We start from the raw sequence: 6950 nt of genomic DNA on the forward strand, positions 1-6950 counted from the left end.
AAACCAAAAAACATTATAAGAAAATAATATTTCAAGCCAATGTTCATCATGAATTTAAATGCAGAATTCTTAACCAAATAGTAGCATCTCAAATGAACATTATAGAAAAATGAGAAAAAGTTTACATGGGGAATGCAGTTAATATTTTAATTAGGTAAATATAGTTTACCTCATTAGTAGAATAAAGTCTGTACAAAAATATAACCAGCTCATAGATATAGAAAGAACATTTGACAATGTCAACACAGATTTATGATTTTAAAAATCTCAGCAAACTAGAAATAAAAAGAAATTTGCTTGATCCTCATAAAACACATATTTGTATGACCTACACCCATAAAAGTTTAATGATAAAATATTGAAGGTTTTCTTCTGATAGGTGACACAGCAAGGATGTTCACTCTCATCATGTCTTTTAAACATTATACAAAGTTTTCTTTTTATCATCTGTAGCAAGATAAATAAGTATAAATAATAAAGACAAGAAAGAAAAAAATAAAATATATTTTTCAGGTGGTAGTTAGTATGTATAAAACCTTAAGGAATGTACCAAAAAATACCACAGCTTAAAAAGTGAATTTAGTAAAATCACAAGAAACAAAGTCATTAATCAGTACAAATTTATCTCTGTAGACGAGCAATAATAATCAGGATATTAAATTGAAATACATGACTTTTTGCTCCTTAGACAACATAAATTACTTAGGAATAATTATAGTGAAAGATGTGCAGTAATTCTACATTGGTGGAAAGACGAACCTTTGCTGGAAGAAACTAAAGTAGATAGGAATAAAGGAGAGATAATCCATGTTAATGCAGTAAAAGCTTCCCTATAGTTAAGATGTCAGTTCTCTCCTATTTGATCTCAAGATTCAGTTTAATCTCATTCAAAATCCCAGCATGCATTTTTTTGCAGATATTGCAGATCTAGATGATAAAATCTAGAACTCCAAAATTAACCTTGAATGTGAAGCAAAAAAATCAGAGACTTAAGTATCTAATTTCAAGATTCATGTAATGCCGCCATAAACAAACTTATTTTGTTAGTAAGGATAGAAAAAAAGATCAATGGAACACTAGGAATAAACTCGCTGTGGTTTGCTTTTCGAAAGATGCCACAACCTGGCCCTCTTGGCCTCCGTACACGTAGGGTAAGGAGCGACTGAAAAAAGAGGCCATCACACTCCATACGGGTAGGTGACAGCCTTAATACGCAAGGGAACTCACTCACCAGGCTTCTTTTGGCAGCAAGAGGAGTAGATCTCTCAGTGTGCCGGCCACAGTCTTAAAAATTCATAAAGGGACCTTAACAGGGGGCAGCTCTGTGTACTTTCCAGCTGACTCATCAACACCTCACTCTCTTAAGGCTGTATCCTTGAAAACAGCTCCACTGTGGTAACAGCCAGCAGAGCGGGCAGATGGAACATTCCAAACACCGGAGAGAGGGCAAGGAGTCTCTGATTGCCCCAGGTCAACTTGCAGGTCACCCAGAGGTCACGTCCTCTAGATGACCTCCTCCTCTGACAACAATTCAAAGAGGAAAAGATGTTTTAACTTAAGATGCCAGAATAAGTAAACCTTAACCACTACCTCACATTTTTTTCAAAAATTAACATGGGACGCATCATAGACAGGAATATAAATACTACATTATGTATGTATATATACATACATACATATATAAAGTATATCTTAACAGGACACTGGCAGAACTATCATAAATCTAAATAAAATAAATTTGACTTCATCAACATTAAAACATCAGCTTTCTCAAAAGACACCGTGCAAATGAATAGGCAAGGCACTGGAAAGCAAGACATACATCTGCCAAAAGGCTGTCATCTAGAACATAGTAGAGCACTCCTACACATCAGTAAAAAATACAAACTGTGCAATAGGAGATGGGCAAAAGATTGAAAAGACAATTCAGAGAGGACTATTTATATATTTCTACCTAAAATTGGGAAAGAAGTGCATGAAAACGTATTCAACATCGTTAGTCATCAGTGAAAACACACGATTCCACTGCACACCCACTAAAATGCCTTCGGTTGAATGTCTAATGTCAAATATTCAACATTCTGTAGAGCATCTAACTCTCTTAGAATTACGGAGCAAATGTAGTCGCCCGAAAGAGGCTCTAAAGGAGGAAATGGTTATGAAGTGGGGCTGGGAAAAGGAGCCACAAAAGGAGACCGAAAAGCAGTCAGAAGTAGGAGGAGAGCAAAACAAAGCAGAGCCCTTGTCAAGAACACCAGGTGCGAAGAGCCAATCCACATCCATTTGATAAAAGAGCCTCACGAGTGTCTCCTCAGGCACACCTTGCACCCTTCAAGACATCAGTGATCACCGAGGAGTGAGGATAAAGGCTAGTGTGAAAGTAACGAAGGGATTAATGTTACAAGGAGAAAGAGAGGAAACTAGTCTATAAAACTCTCCTGAAAAGTATACACTGTAGGAAAGAAGAAAGTTAAAAGTATTGCTTGAGGATATACCCAACTGGAGAATATCTCTTTTAGGAGAAAAAAGTCAAGCTTGTTGGTAGGTATAGGGAAATAGCTAATAAAAAGCCAAGAGTTTTGAAGATGGGAGAGAATATTGACAAATGCGAGAACAAAGTTTCTGAGAAGTCAGAAATAAACAAGACTGAGAACACGCATGGAAAGATGAGCACGGCGTCAAGACACAGAAGTGGCCTTTTGTGGCCCCCCCAAAAGGAGAGCGTCACGTTGTTTGAACTTGAGTCCAGAAGAGAAGGAATAGGAGTTGTTTTGTGAGAATGAAGGGCTCAGTGGGACACATTTGGAGCAGCAATTATAAAGGAAACAGAGAGTAAGAAAGAAAGGAGTGAAAGGCATGGCAGAGCATAATGAGATTGAATTAATATGGAACTCATGAATGGATATCAAACGGGTTTTATAATTTCATGCACCAATACAGTAGGTCAGGCATGCTTGTAATAATTTTGCTCCTTGGGAATATATATCTATATTTATATCCATACTTCTATATGCTCTATATGTTTCCTAGTTTGCCTATTCATATTATTAAACCAGTGAAATTATATTAAACTAGTGAACTTAACATGTATCATAAAAACACAAGTGGGGTGGGATGTAAAGGGATAAAAGGATGTCAAGACACAGATTGAGGAGTTAGGAGTTGAGGAGACATGAGAAATGGATCAAATATCAACTCCAATGCGATAGCTACTTACAGCCAAAAGCATGCTAGAGGTGACTTACACAGGCTTAGGAGAGTAAAACAAATGTATCTCTTTCTAACTTCCCATTCAGAGATGTGATTTTGATAGCTTGATGTCTTCTAGGGTGGAAATAGTCACAGCCCGGAAACTGGTAAACACTATGCATTTTTTTTCTCCTCTGAAGGTTTACTAAGATTCTACTGCATCCACTCCTGAGTTTCCATTACAAAATTTCTTTGCTGCACTTAAAAAAAAAAAAAATGGATTTCTATGTTGATTCTCTCTTATTACATCATCAGAGGCAAAGAATATGGCTCTTTCTTTATCAAAGTTTCTATCAGTGTCTGGCCCAAAATTTCCCTTCAGAAGGAAGGGGGTTAAGAAAACATAGAAGGAAGAATGTACAGAGGGAGGGAGACAGAAAGGAAAGGAAGTTGCTAAAGGGTAATTCTGAGTTAGAGATTGTGACAAAAATATCTAAGTAAGTTGCTCCAGAGGTAGAATGATGACTTCAGTTCATCAAACTGTCATGGTTGCTGGAGTCTCAAGAACGGTGCCAACTGGGGATGTGAGGTGAGTGGAGATTATGACGGTCACTGAGGAAGGTAGGAGTCTGTCCTTCAAACTGATAAATACTGACAGAATGGAAAAGACCATTGCAAACAAAGAGGATTACTTGTCTTCACTGTGAGATGAAAGAGGTTAATATCGGCCTCCCCTCCCCCAAGAGGAAGCATCCTTTGCCTTCTATGGAAATAACTGATCATCTTAGAAACGGAGGCAAACTGTTTGGGCTGACCACTAATTTTTCTCACTGGAAGAAAGTTGGTAAACAGTTTGGCTACATGACTCTCTTTGAAAAACGATGGCAGAATCCTTCGTCTAGAAAAATAAAACCAAGAAGGATGGATTTCATTATTCCTCCCAGGAATTAACCAGGAGCTGTCAGGAAGCAGGATAAAGCACCCATTAATAAGACAGGTTCTGTGGTCAGAATCAGAGTTGAGAACCTAGCTGGGCCACTTACTACATCCATGAACTTGTACATGCTATTTACTTGAATGTTTTCATCTGGAAAGTGGGATTAAAACTACTTTATTTATTAGGTTGCTTAGAGAATAAAATAAATGAATATGTAGATAATTTGGCACAGTGCCTGGTATATACTAAATACTCAATTAAATATTCATGATACTGATCATCATGAAAATGGTAGTTATGGGACAGCCTTCTAGATCACTCAGCTGTGTTTTTTGCCTACAGATACTAGTGGCAAGACATGGTTCCTTTAAGAAGGGAAAACCTTGCACCTTTCTAAGAGCATCAGTGACAAGTCATTCACATCTCTTCTCTGCCCTTTTTAGTGATAGCTCAGAATAAATTCTAAAGTTGTGTTCCTTCTAAAAGTCTAAAGAGTTTCATCTCTGGATTTAATGGGAAAATGAAATACTTCTGTATCTGGCCTGAAATTTCATACTTAAGAAGCAAGAATATTTTCCACGGAGTGCTTACTTTTCTTAGTTTCGTTTCCTTTCCTTGTCCAAAAGATGTTTGCCTTACAAAAACAAAACAAAAGCCCCAATGTATTTATCACACACCCCATAATTATTGTCTGAGTAATATCAATGTTTAAAATAATTGCCCAACGCACATTATTATCCTCTTTGAATGATTTCTGGTATATCTGCAAAGAATTGTTAATTTCTGTAATAAGAGTCTGAGTCAATCTAGTTCTTACTGACTTTCTACTCAGAAGTTATAAATAACTATTCTTCTGAGAAGAGTTTTGTATTCTTTACTCTGATTCTTTTTCTAAAGTTTTAAAGATCTGCCTGAAATCGAAGATGATTTATGCTTTAACAGGCTATAGTTCATGTGAGGTTACAGTGATAATAGGAAAGTAACTTTCATCGACTCTGATTTCTGATCCTCTACAAAGTCCTTTCTCCTCCCCAGCCAAACATCTCTAGGATCCCCACATGGATGAATAACGTGCTCACTAATGAGCCAGTTTTCCACAGGTTTCTACTGCTATGGCTCCAGGGAAATCCTAAGTGACCATAAGACCCTGATCAGTCATCACTTGCCCACTAGATGCTGCTGTTTCCTTTAAGAACACCCAGTCAGGACGCCTGGGTGGCTCAGTTGGTTAAGCAGCTGCCTTCTGCTCGGGTCATGATCCCAGCGTCCTAGGATCGAGTCCCACATTGGGTTCCTTGCTCAGCGGGGAGCCTGCTTCTCCCTCTGCCTCTGCATGCCATTCTGTCTGCCTGTGCTTGCTCTCTCTCCCTCTCTCTCTCTGATAAATAAATAAAATCTTAAAAAAAAAAAAAAAAAAAAAAGAACACCCAGGTCTTCTGCTTCCGCCGCAGCTGTTGGGTGTGTTACTGTGAAAAGGGAAGTATCTCTTCTTCCCTCTTTGGTTCATACTCTACTCTGTGAGACTGGCCCCCAAGAAATTCTGTTGGTGCCTCAAAGTGTTCCAGATATTTCTGTTTTGTTTATGTTATTGTTGTTTTCAACTTAAAAACTTTTGTTTTACATTCAACTTAGAAATGAACTGTGTATGGGTTGGACAGGAACAGTCGAGTGATGGACTCCATGCTGTACATAGATTTATCCCTCTTTTCCCACAAAAAGAAAGCTTCTCTCCCAAGAATCTCCAGGCCCTTCTTGGAAGTCATGTTGACAGTCCTTGTCTTAGATTGGGAGGCGTATACTATTTCGCACCAAGATGGAATTCTCACCTGCTCTCCCCTCCAACTTCTCCCCCTCTCCACCTTTTAGCACACTTATGTCCTGAAACCAAACAATGTTTTCCTTATTGTTGTTTCCTGACATAGACCCTATCTTTGTCATTTTATATCTAAGGCTAGTTAATTTGATTGCTATGTAGGGACACCAATGAAACAAGTAGTTTCAGTTTAGTTACAAGTATTTCAGCCTAGTCTGACAGTGGCCCATAGATTAGGTCACACTACTAATTCAGATGCCATTTATAGAAAATAGAATGTTCTTCAGAAAGTTCCAAGAATGCATGATGCTTAATTGAAGCCACTTTTACTTGTCATGTCACGTCACTGCCCCTGCTGTTGAATAGTGTTTAGTCTCTGTAGGAGGACGAATTTTTACCCTGAGATTCCAAGCAAGGACTATAAGCAGCACAAAATCAAGGACTTAATTTGTTCCAACAGAGTCTACCATGTGAGTTCACTGGGAATGAGAACAGGTGTGGACAAATTCACAGAGGTAAGCAATGGAGCTGAATGTCAAAATAGTCAGTAGTTGGTTAGTGGTCAGTAGGAGAGGTGGTCACTCCGGATGAGGAAATGGCACTTTTATATTCCAAACAATTTTCACTGATTCAGATTCTACTGGTTCTCATCCCCAGTGATGAATTTTATGTGATATAAAGAACTGCTTTAAATAGGAACCCAAGGAGAATTAAGAGAAAGGTCCCCAGGCAAATGATGCTCAGACTACCTGTCATTTAGGAGACACCACTATGAAAAGGACAGCTCTCCCAGGCTATTTGGCAGCAGATGATTTCTCTATACCGGCTATAGTTTCACCTCAATTGAAGATGAGAACTTTTCTTAACAAAATGGGCCCTTTCTACATGAAGTGCGTTATTTCACTAGGCTTACCAAGTGTGAAGCTAAATCTTTGCTAATTTTGAGTCTAGTTTTACTTTAACTAGAAACTCAAGCTTATAATCTTTCAGTTAAGGTTTTATAGCCTTATG

This window comes from Neovison vison, chromosome 2, assembly GCF_020171115.1.
Source record: "Neovison vison isolate M4711 chromosome 2, ASM_NN_V1, whole genome shotgun sequence".
In the NCBI taxonomy this organism is placed as follows: Eukaryota; Metazoa; Chordata; class Mammalia; order Carnivora; family Mustelidae; genus Neogale; species Neogale vison.